We start from the raw sequence: 20,117 nt of genomic DNA, 5'->3' as shown, positions 1-20,117 counted from the left end.
GCGAGTGCCGGTCCGCGAGTCCCACCACTCCCCCATGCACGTCGCTACTGCTTCCCGGTGCCCAAACGTGGCAGCTCTCTCCCCTTTCTGTTTATCTTACAGTATCTGTGTGCGGTTTCATGGCTCCCCGCTTCATACCACAATACTCAGCACTGGAGATGTTCGTTTGTAGAGATCCAGATGTATTTTCCTGCATCTCAGGCTGATTCTGTGGATGTTCAGAATGGCCTAGTACCTGTCCAACTCGACTCAGGGGTACAGCTGTAAAAGGGGTCCCCTACTCCTCCCCCATCTTAATTCCTCCCCCCTATTTGGACAGTTTAAATCTTGATCAAAACTTTCTGGGGCGCCTGGGTGGCTCAGTCGTTAAGCGTCTCCCTTTGGCTCAGGTCCTAGGTGACTTATTCTTTGCAAGGCATTTCTTGTCTAGCCTCTTAAGAGCCTAGACATTGTCATTTTTTCCCTCTCCCCTCCAACCTCCCCATGAACTTGTTCAAGGCATTCTTCGTGTCTTCATTCCTGAGAGTATAGATGATGGGGTTCCGCAGGGGGGTCACTGCGGTGAAGAACACAGACACCACCTTGTCCTCCGGGAGGCTGGTGGATGGACGGGAATAGATGAAGATGCAGTGTCCCAGGAAGAGTGTGACGACAGTGAGGTGTGCTGCACAGGTGGATAAGGCCTTCCACCTGCCTTCGGAGATCTGTTGCCTCAGGCTCACCAGGATGACCACATAGGACACCATGAGGACCACAAAACAGACCACCGAGGTCAGCCCACTGTTGGAGACGATGAGGATTTCAATGATGTGGGTGTCCGTGCAGGCCAGTTTGATCACCTGAGGCACATCCCAGAAGAAGCTGTCAATCTCATCAGGACCACAGTGGGGCAGCTTCATGGTGAGGGAGGTCAGCGATATGGAGTGGATGGTGCCATCACTGTCATGTACTGCAGGGGTTTGCAAATGGCCATGTACCGATCGTAGGCCATGACGGTGAGGAGACAGATCTCGGTGCAGGCAAAGAGGTGCAGGAAGAATATCTGGGTGAAGCAGGCCTCAAAGGAGATGAGCTTCTGGAAGGAGCCGAGATGCCCTTCAACAGATGACTGGATTAAGAAGTTGTGGTCCATATATACAATGGAATATTACTCAGCTATCAGAAAGAACGAGTTCTCAACATTTGCTACAACATGGACAGCACTGGAGGAGATAATGCTAAGTGAAATAAGTCAAGCAGAGAAAGACAACTATCATATGATTTCTCTCATCTATGGAACATAAGAACTAGGATGATCAGTAGGGGAAGAAAGGGATAAAGAAAGGGGGGGTAATCAGAAGGGGGAATGAAACATGAGAGACTATGGACTATGAGAAACAACCTGAGGGCCTCAGAGGGGAGGGGGGTGGGGGAATGGGATAGACCGGTGATGGGTAGTAAGGAGGGCACGTATTGCATGGTGCACTGGGTGTTATACACAACTAATGAATCATCGAGCCTTACATCGGAAACCGGGGATGTACTGTATGGTGACTAACATAATATAATAAAAAATCATTAAAAAAAAAAAACAACAAAGGAGATGAGCTTCTCTTCTGACCATGTATCTCTGAGCATCTTGGGGACAGTGACTGTGGAGTGGCAGACATCAATAAAAGATAGATTACTGAGAAAGAAATACATAGGGGTATGGAGCTGACGGTCATAGATAATAGTTACGACAATGTGGATGTTCCCAATCAGTGTCAGGACATAGGAAGTGAGGAACGGGGCAAACACAGTCATCTGCACCTTCTGATTGACAGATAAGCCTCTAAGCTGAATGTATGTCACGGAAGTGGTTTGATTGAGTAGGCCTGCCTCTTCCATTCTCTTTGTTGGGCAGTCTGCAAAGAATTAGGAAAAAAAAAACCACTTAGCATCTGTATCAATCATCTGGTCACTTAATTTCTTCTGTATTTGCTTTTCCCTCCATCTGGAGCTTATGGTCCAGTATTTTATTTTAAAAACCCCATTCAGCGTCTTCAGTCATGCTGCATACACAGTAGGCACCGCACAGACGTTTTTGGAAAAATAGTGCAGAGAACCATGATTCACCAAGAGATATAAGGCAGCCTTGGAGAGAGGAGGGCTTATATTTACTCATAAATCTTTAGCAGAGAAGAAACCAGGCTTCTTCTACCCCAAGCCAGTAACATGTTCAAAATTGTACACAGCCTGGCCTTGAGCATGGTTTTCTCTATTGCCTATTGACTGCATTTTTCACTCGTCTGAAGGACTTCCGCCCCTGCGCGCTCTGCCGAGATGCCCTGGGACTGTCATGGCAGTGACCTGGTCTGTGGCCGGTAGATGCTTTTCCCCAGTCAGCTGAACAACGGGCAGTGTGGTTGGGGTGTCTTAGAAAGACCTGAGAGTTTTCCTCGTTTCTTTCTTTCCTCCCCTCCCCTCCCCTCCTCTGTTTGTTTGTTTCTTTTTTTTTTTTCATTCTATAGATACAGAAGATGAGGAAGAGAGGTAAAGCAACGGGCTTAGGTTCACAGAGAATTGCAGTAATAGCTGTGTCCAGAGCACAGGCCTCCTGAGTCCCAGCCCAGGCTCTCTATGCCACCACTCTGACCTGAATCATTTATGTGATGGTTGGCATAATTAGGGCGCTAAGTGGAATGCGTCTTGGTGAGCTGCCTCTTCCTCTGCTAGGTGCACCCCACCAGCCTGGTTGGGCATCTGTGGGGAGTCTAGTCTCTCTTTTCTCACTTGTCTTCATGTCACAGCCTGGATGCACAGTCTTCCAGGGGTGCCCAGTCATGCATGCCACTCTCTTGGTTCCTGGGGCCCGCTCATCCTGTGCTATCTTCTTCCCATCACTGGTCACCACTGGAGCGTTCCCTGGTTCTTCAAGGGCAGGCTCTCTGCCAGACAAATGAATCAGCTCCACATTGCTTATGAAAAAGGACTAGAGAACTCTTTCTCTTCTGCTTCTAGTTATCTCTTCCTTCTCCAGCATTTCCTATTACTCATCATGCTGATCTTCTGAAGACAGTGGCCCTTGTGATAGTCTATATCAATAGAGGGAAGAATAAGGTAGTGTCAAATTAGGAAACCAGCAAAGTAGAGTCATGGGAAAAGAAGGTATTTCTGGGGCAGGAGGAGTCTTTTAGTTAACATTTGAATTAAACTCATGGTGTTTAGGGCTTAGATTAATATTTATTGTAATATCTTAATGTAGTGACGAATTAACTTTACTCTTAAGCAGTTTTTCTTAGTGGGGGTGCCTGGGTGGCTCCGTTAGTTAAGCATCTACCTTCAGCTCAGGTCATGATCCCAGAGTCCCGGGATTGAGTCCAGCATCTGGCTCCTGGCTCAGCGGGGAGTCTGTTTCTCCCTCTGATCATCTCCCCTGTCCCCTCTCATGCTCTCTCTCACTCTATCAAATAAAGAAATAAAATCTTTAAAAAAGAGAAATATTTCTTAGTATTCACTTAAAGCTTCTGCTCTAGAAAGCTACTTTATTTCATTGTTTTCTAGATTTACTTATTTTTAGAGAAAGAGAGAGAAAGTATGTGTGTGTATGTGTGTGAGTGAGGGGGGAGGGACAGAGTGAAAAGGAGAGAGAGAGTCTCAAGCCGACTCCACACCTGGCACAGAGCCCGCTAGGGGGCTTGATCCCACAGCTGTGTTTTCATACTTGAGCCGAAACCGAGATTTAGATGCTCAACCAGCTTAGCCATTCCAGTGTCCCCAGAAAGCTATTTTAAAAGTTGAATGATTTACATCTGTTCCCCTTTTAATTTACTAATCCACCAAAAGGATGATTGCAAACTTGAAAACTAAAGAATGGAGCAAGAATGGAGCCAGGGGTTTATTTTAAATTAATCTGGAGAATTTCACCCACACAGAGTGTGTGGATGGAGAACTAGGTCTGTAATGAAGACTTGTGTTCCATCATCATCACTTTTTTTTTTCTATTTCTTTGGAGCTGCAGGAAAAAAGCTTTGAGAAATGGAGATGTGCCCAACTGCAGTAGAAATTTGGTGTCAGTTTATGTTGAGGATATGGTGCACAAAAAGAAAATCAAATGTCTGTGGCATACGCTTCAAAAAAATGTAGGAAAATAATTAAGAACTAAACCAGAGTAAGACAGAGTGTCTGTAAAACTCACCCTAGGTTGTTTCTGGTGTTCCCAGCCCCTCCAAAGAGAACTGAATTGTCTTTGTCTAGTAGTTTCAATGTCAAGTTTTGATAGTGAATTATTTTCTAGTGGAAAGAACTAATCGGACAAATTTAAAGTGGGCACATCAGATAACCCTGTTTACCTTGATTTTTCCATAAGCATGGCCAGAGCCCTCAAAGTTCTCCTGGGTCTTGTTCAGTTTTTGGTGATCAGTCATGGTAAATACATTTGGTGATACTTTACCAGAAGTGCTCCACGGTTTTTGCAAAATTTTACACCTTAGCGCCTATCTTATTATCATCGTTTTCACTATGTAGAGCATGTAACTATGCCTTAAGATTTTCTAGAATTGGTTGCCAGTCCACTGGAGATGTGGCATAAGAATGGTATATTTTTTGCACTTTTTCAGATGATCTTGGCAGCGGAATGATTCAAAGTCTCTATCAACCACTTTTAAGGCCATGCTAGCTTACCAGGAGATTTCTAACACAAACTTGTCCTAATTATTAACAACCAGTGTGATGGAGGCAATGTTTCCTTGGCAGCACACTCTCTGGGTGTTAAGTTTATATGGCTAGCTTCAGACGGATTATTCTACCGATTACTGAAGGGAAATGTGTACAGAAAGAGGACAGCTGGGGCTGGCAGCTGCAGGGTTGGGTGGCTGTGTGTGTGTGTGTGTGTGTGTGTGTGTGTGTGTTTACCTGAATTACATAGGTTTTATCTCCTTGGGACCTTTTCAGCAATGTAGTCAGCTTACCCTAGTCATAGTTAGAAAAAGTTATGGGGGGGACTAACGTTACAGACTTTGAAATTGTCACTAGGGGAATTTAAAGGGAAAGCAGGGCTTCCACATCTAAACCTTTAGGATGTGTTTAGATATGATTAAATGAACTACTAGTGTGTGCTAAGTATTAGGTGAGGCGCTTTCATGGTTTCTCATGTAATCCACATACAAACACAGAGATGAGGCATGGGCCATGGAGTTAAGATTTTAATCATCTCTCTGCCAGAGAGGTCAAGGGTTTGGCCTTGAAGGTCAGGCTGTGTGAGTGCAAGTTCTAAATGTGTAAGTTTGGGCAAGTTCCTTAACCTTTCTGGGCCTCAGCTTCTCATCCATAAAACATAAATAACAATGGTCATCTGTCTTAGAACTCTTGAAATCTTGCAAAGCCTGTGGCACTTAGTGCATATGTTGCTTAAGTTAATGCAGTTACACAATATGGAGTTTCGCATGGATTCTACCTCCCCTACCCTCTCCTGTAGCAGTTCCTGGATCAGGGGAGGGTTCGGACCCTTGTCTGATTTTGGTCTTCTTCCTGTCCCGCACCAAGCCCACCCACCTTTGCATCTTCCATGTATGTGCTTGGAAGCAAGCCCATCCACAGGGAACCTATTAGCCAAACGGATCCAGGCAATGAACATTTAAGTAGAGATCCAGGATCCATAATATACCTGCTCTGAAACCTGTCCCAAAGTCTGTGACTCTCTCACACTGAAACAGAAACAATAATAGATTTCTGGACTGTGAAGTGACATGTGTCTCTACTTCCAATCTTGAATGCATAGGTGCTGAGCCTGGACAGAAAAGGACCATGGCTCCCGTGGGCTGGGATCCACAGTAAGAACTCAGTGAAATCTGAATTCAAGGCATAGAGAGAATAATTATTGTAGAGTGAATTCTCCCAAGTAGGGCTTATGCACAGTGCACAGGAAAAGCTTTTTCAAAGAGGTTCCTGAAAGAAAAATCTTTTTTAAAAATTTATTTTAATTCCAGTAGAGCTAACATACAGTGTTACATTCGTTGCAGGTGTACAATAGAGTGATTCAGTAATTCTATATATTACTCAGTGGTCATCAAAAAAGTGTCCTCTTAATCCGCTTCATCTATTTCACTCATCCCTCTATTCACCTCCTCTCTGTTAACCATCCATTTGTTCTCTCTTGTTAAGAGTTTGTATTTTGGTGTGTCTCCTTTTTCTCTTTTATTTATTTATATTTGTTTGTTTCTTAAATTCCCCATAAGAGTGACATCGTATGGGATTTGTCTTTCTCTGACTGACTGATTTCAGTTAGGATAATACTCTCTAGCTCCATCCATGTGGCTGCAAATGGCAAGGTTTCATTCTTTTTCAAGCCGAGTAATACTCGTGTGTGTGTGTGTGTGTGTGTGTGTGTGTGTGTGTGTGTGTGTGAGAGAGAATACACAATCTATCATCTCATTTGTCAGTTTTTCTACAGACACTTGGGTTGCTTACATATTGTGATATTGTAAATAATGGTGCAAGAAACATAGGGGTGCACGTACCCTTTTAAGTTACTGTTTTCCTAGTCTTTGAGGAAATATCAGTAGAGTGATTGTTGGATCGTAGGGTAGTTCTATATTTAATTTTTTGAGGAACCTTCACACTGTTTTCCACGGTGGCCACCACAGTTTGCATTCCCACCCACAGTTCGCGAGGATTCCCCTTTATCCACATCCTCCCAACACCTGCTCTTTGTTGTGCTTTTGATGTTAGCCATTCTGACAGGTTTGAGGTAATACCTCATTGTCCTTTGGATTTACATTTTCCTGATGATGCGTGATGGTGAACACTTTTCATGGGACTGTTGGCCATTTGTATTTCTTCTTTGGAGAAATGTCTGTCCATGTCTTCTGCCTATTTTTTAACTGGATTATTTGTTTTTGGGGCTCAGGTAGTATCAGTTCTATATGTTTTGGACACTATCCCTTTATTGCATATGATCTTTGCAAATATCTTCTCCCTTTGAGTAGGTTGTCTTATTATTTTTACGTTTTCATTGTTCTTCTGCCATGTGGAAACTTTTTATTTTGCTGTATTCCCAATAGTTTATTTTTGCTTTTATTTCCTTTGCCTCAGGACACAGTCCAGAAAAACGTTGGTATGGTCCATGTCAAGAAGTTACTGTCTTCCCTCCTGTAGGATTTTTATGGATTCAGGTCTCATATTGAGGTCTTGAAACTGTTTTGTGTTTGTCTGTATTGTGTAAGAAAGCAGTCTAATTTCATTCTTTTGTGCATAGCTGTCTAGTTTTCCCAACACCATTTGTTGTAGATACTGACCTTTTCCCTTTTGATATCGTTGCTTGCTTTATGGAAGATTCATGGACCACATAATTGTGGGTTTCTGTCTGAACTTGTATCCTGTTCCTTTGGTTGCTGTGTCTATTTTTGTGCCGTACTGTCTTGTTATGATGACTGCAGCTTTGTAGTATAACCTGAAATCTGAAATTGTGAGTCCTCCAGCTTTGTTTTTCTTTTCCACATTGCACTGGCTCTTCGGAATCTTTACTGGTTCCATACAAATGTTTAGGATTGTTTATTCGAGGACTTTTATTCTTTAATTTAAATTCAATTAGGCAACTTACAGTACACCATTAGTTTCAGATGTAGTCTTCAATCAATTTTCAGTCGTGTGTAACACCCAGTGCTCTTTGTATCGTGTGGCCTCCTTAATGCCACTCACCCAGTTACCCCCCCCCCCCCCCACCAACTTCTCCTCTGGCAATCATCAGTTTGTTGCAATAGTTAAGAGTCTATCATGGGTTTTCTCCCTCTCTGATGACTTCCCATTCTATTTTCCCTCCCTTCCCCTATGGTCTTCTTCCTTGTTTCTGATATTCCACATAGGAGTGAAAGCATATGATCATTGCCTTTCTTTCATTGGCTTATTCCACTCAGCATAATACCCTCCAGCTCCACCCAGGTCAGTGTGATTGTAAGTACTCATCCTTTCTGATGGCTGAGTAATATTCCATTATATATATGATCCACATCTTCTTTATCCATTCATCTCTCCATGGTCATGTGCACTCTTTCAACAGCTTGTCTATTACGGATATTGCTGCTATGAACACTGTGGTGCATGTGTCCCGTCTTCACTGCCTCTGTCTCTTTGGGGTTAATACCCAGTAGTTCAATTTCTGGGACATAGGGTAGCTTTATTTATAACTTCTTGAGGAAACTCCGTACCATTTTCAAGAGTGGCTGTACCGGACTGCATTCGCACAGGGGTGTAAGAGGGTTCCCGTTTCTCCACATCCTCTCCAACATGTATAGTTTCATGTCTTCTTATTTTTAGATATTCGGCCTCGTGTGATATGGCATCTATAGGGGTTTAAATTTGCATTTTCCTGAAGCCAAGTGATATGAAGGAATTATGCATGTATCTTTTGGTCAACAGTATGTCATCATCAGTGAAATAACTTCCCATTTTAATCCATCTCAAGACCTAAAGCTGGGTAAGGCACTGAAGCTGGATGATGCCATCGGTTGGAAGTGTGGATAATTTCAAAAGATCTCCGTGGAGAGCAAGTTTAAAGGTCAGTGTGAAGCTACTAATTGGATCCCGGGAGATCTCTGAAAGTGGGGGTTCCCTGGGATGGGCTGAGGGGTGCCCTCCGATTTTCCTACTATGAATCCTTGCTGTAGCCCCAAACGGACAGTTTCCTGCTGTGGGGCAGGCTGAGTCCTCTAGTCGTGCAGACGTGAGCCCAATGCCTGGTACCTTGGAAGCAGGCAAACGGGGAGGGGACCCTCAGCAGAAGACCCAGGGTTAGTTTAGGCCTCAAGAGACAGCAGGTCTGAACTGCCCAGTGCTCAGAGAACTCCCAGGCTGACTGAGATGAGGGCACAAGGGCGGGTGAATGTGAGCCTTGGGGTTTCATCCAGAAGGGCCCACAAATGTCAGAGTTCACCAGCAGGGGCTCTCAGGGGGTACCCCAATTCTCTTGCCCTGAATGCTCTGTTGTGCCCCAAAACAGTACAGTTTCCTGTGGGCTGCAGGCTGAGTCCTACTGTGGGGCTTGGGTGTCCCCAATCCCCCAGAGTGGGGTGCCAGGACCCTGGGGAGGGGCCACTCTGTGGCAACCTAGGGTAAGGATTAGGGTCCAGGAGCCCGGCAGCGCCAATCTGCAGGCTGTGTGGCGAGCTCTGTGGAGGGCTGAGATGAGGCCATGGGGGAGGGTGAGCATGGGCCTCAGGGTTGGGGCACGGAGGCTGCCAAAGCTGAGGACAGGCTCCGGGAGCCTCCCCAAGTTCTCGAGCCCTGTATGCTCCATAGAGCCCCAAGGGGCACGGTTTCCTGCGGGGTGGCAGGCTTTGTCCTGCAGTGGGGCTCAGGTGTCCCCAGTCCCCGTGGCTGCGGCCCCGGGCCCCGGGGGAGGGCCCTCCCCAGCCGACCTAGGGTCAGGGCTACGCCCCAGGATCCCGGCAGGCCTGATCTGCCGGCTTTGAGACGAGCTCGGTGGCAGGTTGAAGGGAAGGTGTGGGGCGGGATGAGCGTGGGCATCAGGGTTGGGGTGTAGGGGACTGCTGAGGATCGCTGGGGGCTCAGGTGGGCCCTACCAGTTCTCCTGCACGGGATGCTCTGCGGCGCCCCAAGGGGCATGGTTTCCCGAGGGGTGACAGCCTGAGTCCCGTGGTGGGGTTCAGGTGTACCCAATCCGCAGGGTTAGGGTACAGATTAGGGTACGGGTTAGGGTTAGGGTATGGGTTACGGTTAGGGTACAGGTGAGAGTAGGGATTAAGATTAGGGTAAGCTGAGGGTACGGGTTGGGGTTGTCTTTAGGGGTTACAGGTTAGGGGTTATGGGTTAGGGTACGGATTAAGGTTTAGGGTATAGGTTAGGGACTAGGGTTTGGGTTTAGGGTTAGGGTTAGGGTTGGAGTTTGGCTTATTGTTAGGGTATGGGTTAGGGTTAGTGTACGGGTTAGGGTACGCGTTAGGTACGGTTTAGTGTACGGGTTAGGGTACGGTTTAGGGTTATGGTACGGGTTTGGTTACGGTTTAGGGTTAGAGTTAGGATACGAGTTAGGGAACAGGTTAGGGATAGGGTACGGTTTAGGATTAGGGTATGGGTTAGGGTACATGTTAGGGTTAGGTATGGGTTAGGGTATGGGTTAGGGTCCGGTTTAGGGATAGGGTACGGGTTAGCGTATGGGTTAGGGTACGGGTTAGGGTTCGGGTTAGGGGGAGGGTTAGCTGAAGGAGTAGGGTTAGGGGTAGGGTTGGGGGTAGGGTAGGGGTCAGGGTAGGTTTAGGGTTTAGGGTTAGGGTTTGGGGTTAGCGGTTAGGGTTAGGGTTTAGAGTTTGGGCTTTCGGGTTTAGGGTTAGGGGTTAAGGTTTAGGGATTAGTGTTAGGGTTAGAGTTTAGGGTTTAAGGTTTAGGGTTTAGGGTTAGGGTTAGGGTAGGGTTAGGGTAAGGGTTAGGGTTTAGGGTTAGGGTTAGGGTTAAGGGTTAGGGTTTAGGGCTTAGGGTTAGGGGTTAGGGGTTTAGGTTAGGATTAGACCCCAGTAGGCCAGCAGGCCCGATCCGCCTGCTGTGCCACGAGCAGATGGTCGGGCCGAGGTGAGGGCGATGTTGAGCGGGAGTGTGGGCCCCTGAGTTTTGGCGTGAGGGGCCTTCGAAGGTCGCCGGGGGCTCTGAGGGACCTGCCCATACTTCCGGCCTGAATGACTGGCAGCGCCCCTAGCGGACCGGGTGGCGACGTGGCAGCTGGGTGAGTGAGGTGCTGGAGCTCAGTGTCCCCAATACCTGGCATTGCTATGCCAGGCCCCTTGTGAGAGGCCCCTCAGTGGCCCACCTAGGTTTAGGGTTAGCCGCCAAGATGCCGGCAGGACTGATATGCCGGCTGTGCGGTGAATGAAGGTGTGGGCCTAGGTGAGGGCGCTGGCGAGCGGGAGCGTAGTACCCAGCATTTTGGTGCGGGGGGCCTTCGAATGACCCCGGGGGCTAGTTGTGCCTTGCCCCTTCTCCTGTCCTGAATGACCGGTGGTGCCCCTAGCGGCCCGGGTGGCGGTGGGCCAAATGGTGAATCTGGTGCTGTGGCTTGGGGATTCCCAATCCCAGGCGTTGTGGCGCCAGGCCCCTAGGATGGTCCCCTCAGTGGGCGACCTATGGTTAGATTTAGCCCCCAGGAGCCCGGCAGGCCCAATCCGCCAGCTGTGCGGTGAGTGGAGGGGTGGACTGAGGTGAGGGCGCTGGGGAGCAGTGGCGTGGTCCCAAGCGTTTTGTCCCAGGTTGCCTCCCAAGGTCGCCGGGGGCTCCAAGGGCCCTGCCCGTTCTCCCTTGCTGAATGACCGGCGGCGCCCCTAGAGGCCCGGGTGGCAGCGGGGCAGTCGGGTGTGTCTGGCACTGGAGCTCTGGGTTCCCCAATCCCCGGTGTTGTGGCTCTAGGCCCCTTGCTAGGGGCCCCTAGGGGGCCGACCTATGGTTAGATTTAACCCCCAGGAGGCCATCAGCCTGGTCCGCCAGCTCTGTGGCGAGCGGAGAGGCAGGCGGAGGTGAGGCGGTTGGCGAGCGGGACCGTGGGCCCAGGCGTTTTGGCGCGGGGATCCTTCGAAAGTTGCCGGGGGCTAGGAGGGCCCTGTATGTTCTTCTGCCCTGAATGACCTGTGGCTCCCCTAGCGGCCCGGGTGGAGGAGGGGCGGTAGGGTGAGTTGGGCGCTGGGGCTTGGGGGTCCCCAATCCTCGGCTTTGGGGTGCCACGCCCCTTCGGAAGGGCTCTAGGGGCCCAACCGAGCGTTACTGTTGGCCCACAGGAGGCCAGAAGACCCGATCTGCTGGCTGTGTGGCGAGCAGAGGGGCAGGTCGAGGTGAGGGCGCTGGCAAGCGGGAGCGTGGGTTGAAGCGTTTTGGCGTGGGGGGCATTCGAATGTCGCTGGGGGCTCAGAGCACCCTTCCCGTTAAACCGCACTGAATGCCCGACGGCGCACCTAGCGGTCCGGGTTGCAGAGGGGTGGCAGGGTGAGTCCAGTGCTGGGGCTCGGGGGTCCCCAAACCCCGGCATTGCGGCACCAGGCCCCTTTGGATGGGCCCCTCGGGGGCCGACCAAGGGTATTGTTAGCCCCCAGGAGGCCAGCAGGCCTGATCCGCCAGCTGTGAGGCGAGCGGAAGGTTGGACCCAGGTGAGGGCGCTTGAGAGCAAGAATGTGGACCCAAGCGTTTTGGAGCAGGGGGCCTTTGAAGGTCATTGGGGGTTCGGAGGGCCCTACCAGTTCTCCTGCCCCGAATGACCAGCGGTGCCCCTAGCCCCCCGGGGGGGGGGGCGGCAGGGTAAGTCCTGCACTGGGTCTCGGGGGTCCCCAATCCACAGTGTTGCGGTGCCAGGCCTCTTGGGAGGGGCCTGTTGGGGGCCGACCTAGGGTTAGGGTTAGCCCCCAGGAGGCCGGCAGCCCCGATCACCCAGCTGTGCGGCGAGCAGAGGGGTGGCCCCAGGTGAGAGCGCTTGAGAGCAAGAGCGTGGGCCCAAGCGTTTTTGCCCGGGAAGGTCATTGGGGGTTCGGAGGGCCCTACCCGTTCTCCCGCCCTGAATGACCAGCGGTGCCCCTAGAGGCCCGGGGGGCGGGGGGGCAGCAGGGTGAGTCCGGCGCTGGGGCTCGGGGGTCCCAATCCCCGGGGTTGGGCAGCCAGGCCCCTTGGGAGGGGCCCCTCAGGGGCCTGGCTAGGGTTAGGGTTAGCCCGAGGAGGCCAGCAGGCCCAATCCATCTGCTGTGTTGCGAGCGGAGGGGCGGGCCGAGTGAGGGCGCTGCCTAGCGGGAGTGTGGGCCCAAGGTTTTTGGCTCGGGGGGCCTTCGAAGTTCGCCAGGGTCTCGGAGGCCGTGCCCATTCTCTCTCCCTGAATGACCGGCGGCGCCCCTAGCAGCCTGGATGGCGGCGTGTCGGCAGGGTGAGACTGGCACTGGGGCTCGGGGGTCCCCATTCCCCGGTGTTGCGGCGCCAGGCCGCTTGGAGGGGCCCCTTGGGTGCCGAGCTTGGGTTAGGGTTAGCCCCCAGGAGGCCGGCAGGCCCAATCGGCCGGGTGTGCGGCGAGCGAAGTGGCGTGCACAGGTGAGGGCACTGGTGAGCGGGAGCGTGGGCCTAAGCGTTTTGGCACTGGGGGCATTCGAAAGTCGCCGGGGGCCCAGAGCGCCCTACCGGTTCTCCCGCCCTGAATGACTGGCGCCGCCCCTAGGGGCCGGTAGGGGAGGGGCGGTAGAGTGAGTCCGGCGCTGGGGCTCAGGTGTCCCCAATCCCCGGCGTTGTGATGCCAGGCCTTTGGAAGGGTCCCGTCGGGGTCCGACCTAGGGTTAGGGTTAGCCCCCAGGAAGCAGGCTGGCCCGATCTGCTTGCTGTTCGGCAAGTGGAAGGGCGGCCCGAGAAGAGGGAGCTGGCGAACGGGAGCATGGGCCCAAACGTTTTGGCACGGGGGCCTTCTAAGGTCAGCGGGGGCTCAGAGGGCCCTGCCCTTTCTCCTGCCCTGAAATACCGGTGACGCCCCTAGTGGCCTGGGTGGTGGTGGGGCGGAAGGGTGAGTCTGGTGCTGGGGTTCGGGGTTCCGAAATCCCTGGCGTTGCGGCCCCAGGCTCCTTGGGAGGTGCCCCTCGTGGGCCGACCTAGGGTTAGGGTATCACCCAGGAGGCCGGCTGTCCCGATCCGCCGGCTGTACAGCAAGTGGAGGGGCGGATGGAGGTGAGGGCGCTGGCGAGCGGGAGCGTGGGCCCAAGCGTTTGGCACGGGGCACCTACTAATGTCTCAGGGTCCTCGGAGGACCCTGCCCGTTCACCCGCCCTGAACGACGGGCGGTGCCACTAGCGGCCCAGGTGGCGGCGGGGTGGCAGGGTGAGTCCGGTGCTGGGGCTTGGGGGTCCCCAATCCCCGGCGTTGCAGCGCCAGCCCCCTTGGGATGGGGCCCTAGGGGGCCTACCTAGGGTTAGTGTTAGCCCCCAGGAGGTTGGGAGGACCGATCTGCTGGCTGTGCGGCCTGCGGAAGGGCCGGCCGAGGTGAGGGCGCTGGCGAGCGGAAGCGTGGGCCCAAGCGTTTTGGCGCGGGAGCCCTTCGAACATCGCCGCGGCTCAGAGGGCACTGCCCGTTCTCCCGCTCTGAATGACCGGCAGCGCCCCTAGCCGCCCTGGGGGTGGCATGGCGGGAGTGTGAGTCCGGAGCTGGGGCTCCGGGGTCCCCAATCCCCGATGTTTTGGAGGCAGGCCCCTTGGGATGGGCCCCTAGGGGGCCTACCTAGGGTTAGTGTTAGCCCCCAGGAGGCTGGGAGGCCCGATCCACCGGCTGTGCGACAAGCGGAGGGGTGGACCGAGGTGAGGGCACTGGCGAATGGAAGTGTTGGCCGAAGCGTTTTGCCTGAGGGGGCTTTCGAAGGTCGCCGGGGGCTTGGAGGGCCCTGCCCATTCTCCCGCCTTAAATGACTATAGGCGCCCCTAGCGGCCCTGGTGGTGGTGGAGCGGCAAAGTGAGTCCGGCGCTGTGGCTCAGGTGTCCCCAATCCCCTGCGTTGCGGCGCAAGGCCCCTTGGGAGGGGGCCCTCGTGGGCTGACCAAGTGTTAGGGTTAGCCCCCAGGATGCCGGCAGGCCTGATCTGCCGGCTGTGCGGCGAGCGGAGGGGCGGGCTGATATGTGGACGCTGGCAAGCGGGAGCGTGGGCCCAAGCGTTTTCACAAGTGGGGCCTTCCAAGATCTCCAGGGGCTCGAACGGCCCTGCCTGTTCTCCCGCACTGAATGACTGGCGGCGCCCCTAGCAGCTCGGGTGGCGTCGGGGCGGCAGGGTGAGTCTGGCGCTGGAGCTCGGGGGTCCCCAATCCCCTGCGTTGCAGCGCCAGGCCCCATGGGAAGGCCCCCTCGGGGGTCGACCTTGGGTTAGGGTTACCCCCAGGAGGCCGGCAGGCCTGATCTGCCAGCTGTGCGGCGAGTGAAGGGGCGGGCCGAGGTAAGGGCGCTGGGGAGCGGGAGCGTGGGCCAAAGCGTTTTGTCGCGTGGGGCCTTCAAAGGTCTCCGGGGGCTCAGAGGGCCCTACCCGTTCTCCCGCACTGAATGACTGGCGGCTCCCCTAGCGGCCAGGTTGGCGGCGGGGCAGCAGGGTGAGTCCGGCGCTGGAGCTCAGGGGACCCCAATCCCCAGCGTTGTGGCGCCAGGCCCCTTGGGATGGGCCCCTAGGGGGCCTACCTAGGGTTAGGGTTAGCCCTCAGGAGGCTGGGAGGCCTGATCCGCTGGCTGTGCGGCGAGGGGAGGGGCAGGCCGAGGTAAGGGCGACAGCGAGCAGGAGCGTGGTCCCAAGCACTTTGGCGCGGGGGGCCTTCAAAGGTCACTGTGGGCTCCGAGGGCCCTGCCTGTTCTCTCGCCCTGAATGACCAGTGGTGCCCCTAGCGGACCGGGTGGCGGCGGGGGCATGGTGAGTCCTGCAGCTCGGGAGTCCCCAATCCCCATCGTTGTGGCGCCAGACCCCTTGGGAGGGGCCACTAGGGGGCCGACCTAGGGTTATGGTTAGCCCCCAGAAGGCCCGCAGGCCTGATCCGCCAGCTGTGCGGCGAGCAGATGGGCGGGCCGAGGTGAGGGCGCTGGGAGCTGGAGCGTGGGCCCAAGCCTTTTGGCCCGGGGGGCCTACGAAGGCCGCAGGGGCCTCGGAGGTCCCTGCCTCTTCTCCGTCCCTGAATGACCGGCGGCACCTGTAGCGGCATGGGTGACGGCGGGACTGCAGGGTGAGTCCGGCGCTGGGGGTCGGGGGTTCCCAATCCCTGGTTTTGTGCCACCAGGCCCCTTGGGAGGGGCCCCTCGGCGGCCGACGTAGGGTTAGGGTTAGCCCTCAGGAGGCCGACAGGCCTGGGAGCGTGGGCCCAAACGTTTTGGCGCAGGGGGCCATCGAATGTCGCCCGGGGCTAGGAGGGCCCTGCCCATTCTCCCGCCCTGAATGACGGGCTGCACCCCTAGCGGCCCGGATGGCGGCGGGGCGGCAAGGTGAGTCCGGCACTGGAGCTCGGGGGTCCCCCATCCCCGGCGTTGCGGTGCCAGGCCCCTTGGCAGGGGCCCCTTGGGTCTGACCTAGGGTTAGGGTTAGCCCCCAGGAGGCCGGCAGGCCCAATCCTCCGGCTGTGCACGAGCGGAGGGGTGGGCTGAGATGAGGGCGCTGGCGAGCGGGAATGTGGGCCCAAGCATTTTGGCGCGAGGGGCCTTGGAAGGTTGCCAGGGGCTCAGAGGGCCCTGCCTGTTCTCCTGCCCTGAATGACCGACGGCGCCCCTCGCGGCCCAGTTGGCAGCGGGGCGGCAGGGAGAGTCTAGCGCTGGGGCTCAGGGGTCCCCAATCCCCGGCGTTTCAGCGCCAGGCCCTTTGGGATGGGCCCCTAGGGGGCCTACCTAGGGTTAGGGTTAGCCATAGGAGGCTAGGATGCCTGATTCGCCAGCTGTGTGGTGAGCGGAGGGGCAGGCCGAGGTAAGGGCGATGGCGAGCGGGAGCATGGGCCCTAGTGCTTTGGTGCAAGGGGCCTTCGAAGGTCGCTGGGGCCTCGGAGGGCCCTGCCCATTCTCCCACCCTGAATGACCAGTGGTGCCCCTAGCGGCCCGGGTGGCGGCGGGGGCATGGTGAGTCCGGCGCTGGGGCTCTGGAGTCCCCTTTCCCCGTCGTTGCGGCGCCAGGCCCCTTGGGAGGGCCACTACGGGGCCGACCTAGGTTTAGGGTTAGCCCCCAGAAGGCCCGCAGGCCTGATCTGCCAGCTGTGCGGCGAGCGGAGGGGAGGGCCGAGGTAAGGGCGCTGGCCAGCGGGAGCGTGGGCCCAAGCGTTTTGGTGCGGGGGGCTTTCGAAGGTCGCCGGTGGCTCGGAGGGCCCTGCCTGTTCTCCCTCCCTGAATGACCGGCGGCGCCCCTAGCGGCCCAGGTGGCGGTAGGGCAGGAGGGTGACTCCGGCGCTGGGGCTCGGGAGTCCCCAATCCCCAGTGTTGTGGCAATAGGAACCTGGGATGGGCCCCTCGGGGGCCCACCAATGGTTAGGGTAACACCCAGGAGGCCTGCAGTCCCGATCCACTGGCTCTACAGCGAGCGGAGGGGCGGACCGAGGTGAGGGCGCAGGCGAGCAGGAGCAAGGGCCCAAGCGTTTTGGCGCAGGGGGCCTTAGAAGGTCACCAGGGGCTCGGAGGGATCTGCCTGTTCTCCCTCCCTGAATGACCAACGGTGCTCCTAGCGGCCCGGGTGGCGGCGGGGGGCATGGTGAGTCCGGCGCTGGGGCTTGGGGGTCCCCAATCCCAGGCATTGCGGTGCCAGGCCCCTTCAGAGGGGCCCCTCAGGGGAAAACCTAGGGTTATGGGTAGCCCCCAGGAGGAGGACAGGCCTCATCTGCCGGCTCTGTGGCGAGCGGAGGGGCGGGCCGAGGTGAGGGCACTGAGGAGCAGGAACATGGGCTCAAGCGTTTTGGATGGGGGGCCTTCGAAGGTCTCTGTGGGCTCAGAGGGCCCTGCCCGTTCTCCTGCCCTGAATGACCAGCGGCACCCCTAGCGGCCCAGGTGGCGGCGGGGCAGCAGGGTGAGTCTGGCGCTGGGGATTGGGGATCCCTAATACCCGGCATTGTGGCGCCAAGCCCCTTGGGACAGGCCCCTTGGGGGCCGACCTAGGGTTAGTGTTAGCCCCCAGGAGGCTGGCAGGCTCGTTCCGCCCATGTGCGGTGAATGGAGGTGTGGGTAGAGGTGAGGTAGCTGGCGAGCGGGGGCGTGGGCCAGAGCATTTTGGCTTTGGCTCCGGGTGCCTTCGAAGGTTGCAGGTGGCATGGAGGGTCCTGCCTGTTCTGTCGCCCTGAAGGACTGGTGACGCCCCTAGCGCCCCATGTGGTGGCAGGGCGGCAGGGTGCGTCCAGCGCTGGGACTTGGGGGTCCCCAATCCCTGGCATGCGGCGCCAGGCCACTTGGGAGGGGCCCCTCGGGGGTGATCTAGGGATAGGGTTAGCCCCCAGAAAGCCAGCAGGCCCGATCTGCCAGCTCTGCTGTGAGAGGAGGGGTGGGCCGAGGTTAGGGCGCTGGGGAGCAGGAGCCTGGGAGCCAGAGTTTTTGTGCGGGGGGCCTTTGAAGGTCTCAGGAGGATCGGAGGGCCCTGCCCATTCTCCCTTCCTGAATGACTGGCAATGCCCCCCAGCGCCCTGGGTGCTTGTGGGGTGGCAGAGTGAGTCCAGCACTGGGGCTCGGGGGTCCCAAATCCCCGGCATTGCGGTGCCAGGCTCCTTGGGAGGGGCCCCTCGGGGGCCGACCTAGGGTAAGTGTTAGCCCCCAGGAGTCCAGCAGGCCCCGTTCTGCCAGCTCTGTGGCAGGTGGAGGGGCAGGCCAAGGAGAGTGCGCTGGCGAGAGGGAGTGTGGGCCCAAGCATTTTGGCGCAGGGGGCCTTCGAAGGTCGCCGGGGGCTTGGAGGACCCTGCCCTTTCTCTCGCCCTGAAAGACTGGCGGCGCCCCTAGCAGCCCGGGTTGCTGCGGGGCGGCAGGGTGACACCGGCGCTGGGCTCGGGGTCCCCAATCCCTGGCGTTGTGGCGCCAGGCCCCTTGGGAGGGGCCCCTCGGGGGCTGACCTAGGGTTAGGGTTTGTCCCCAGGAGGCTGGCAAGCCCGGCGCTAAGTGGCTCTGGCAATGTAACAAAAATGCCATACACTTATCTGTAAGAAATAACAGTGTACAGGAACCCTTTTAGCCCTAACATCATCATTTGTGAATATGGAAGCCAGCCCCAAAGTAGTCGTGGAAGTCTGACGAAAGGGTTAAGCACTTTTCTCTGAGTCACCACACTCTACAGGGAAAGACCAATGTACATCATCTTTCACGAGTAGGAAGCATTAATGAAAAGGTTCTGGATTTCGAGGACTGTGACCCATTCTTATTGGTAATAAACCACCGTGTACAGGAAAACACCTTCAACTCTCATCAGCCTCCTCAATCCTGATTCCAATTCAACTTTGGGTGTGTAGGACTAGGGAAATGTCCACATCTTATTGCTAAGAAAGAACAATGTCAGGGTAATGCCCTTCAAGTCACATCAGCTTTCCTGAAGACGGAAGCAGGAATCAAGGTGGTTATGTTACCATGAGGTAAGGAAGATGAGCATATAAGTGAGAAACAACAGTGGGCAGGACCTCTCTTCCAACGAACAGTATCTTTGCTTAATGTTGAATCCCTATGGTAAGTCATTGTGGGCATTTGTGAGGTCAAAATCTTAAGTGTTTTGTAAAACCTCTTGGCCATTCACAGATGAGACTAAGGTAGTTGGGGACTCCTAGGCAGTGATTTGTCCACTGTCAAAAATATGAAAAGATAAAAGAGACAGATGAGGTCTCCTCAGGCATTGTCCTTTATCCTCATCCTCCGTGAGGATGGCCATCTCTGGACAGCTCAGTGGCAGGGTCTCATTCACAGTGGGGGCATCTGTTCCTCACAGACATCAGGCAGGGAAATGGATTTGGTTCTCTGTGCCAGCCCAGCCACAGCTGGGTGTCACAGCACCCTCTCGTGGGCTCATAAGAGTTTCACTGTCACCAGGCAGGTCATTGTATTTGATAAACCACTGTGAGAGTTTGCAATTGCCTTCATCTCCAACCTCCTAGAGGCAAATGCAGGTCTCTGGTACCATGTGAAGTCATGTGAAGGCATTGTGAGAAAGTGTTCTTTTGCTTAAGAAAAACATGGCTGGGGCTCCTGGCTGGCTCAGCCAGTTAAGCATGTGCCTTTGGCTCAGGTTATGATCCCAGGGTTCTGGGATCGAGCCCGGGCTCCCTGCTCAGTGGAAAGGAGGTAGGGAAATAGCTTAGAACCCACAGAGAATGTGAATAAAGGGGAGTGAAATGGAACTTGGTCTGTGTTTTGCTTTAGGGATTGGAAGTTAGTTTTTTTTTCAATTGTGATTGTTCTTGAAACAGAAAAGCTGTATTGGTTTTTTTTACCTTTAATTTTTTTCTAATAATTTTTTATTATGATATGTTAGTCACTATACAGTATTTCCTTAGTTTTTGATGTAGTGTTCCGTGATTCATTATTTGCATATAACACCCAGTGCTCCATGCAATATGTACCTTCCTTAATACCCATCACTGGCCCATCCCAATCCCCCAACCCTCTCCCCTCTGAAGCCCTCAGTTTGTTTCCCAGAGTCCATAGTCTCTCGTGGTTCATTCCCCCTTCTGTTTAGGGTCCATTGT

At 54.8% G+C, this 20,117-nt stretch overlaps 1 pseudogene; it reads right to left on the bottom strand.

The window, feature by feature from the left end:
• Window positions 1-452: 452 nt before the first annotated feature.
• On the bottom strand, window positions 453-1,869 carry LOC125281699 (olfactory receptor 4E1-like; annotated as a pseudogene).
• Window positions 1,870-20,117: the final 18,248 nt, after the last annotated feature.

This window comes from Ursus arctos, unplaced genomic scaffold (genome assembly GCF_023065955.2).
Source record: "Ursus arctos isolate Adak ecotype North America unplaced genomic scaffold, UrsArc2.0 scaffold_4, whole genome shotgun sequence".
NCBI classification, from domain to species: domain Eukaryota; kingdom Metazoa; phylum Chordata; class Mammalia; order Carnivora; family Ursidae; genus Ursus; species Ursus arctos.
This window is presented reverse-complemented; position numbering and strand designations above follow the sequence as displayed.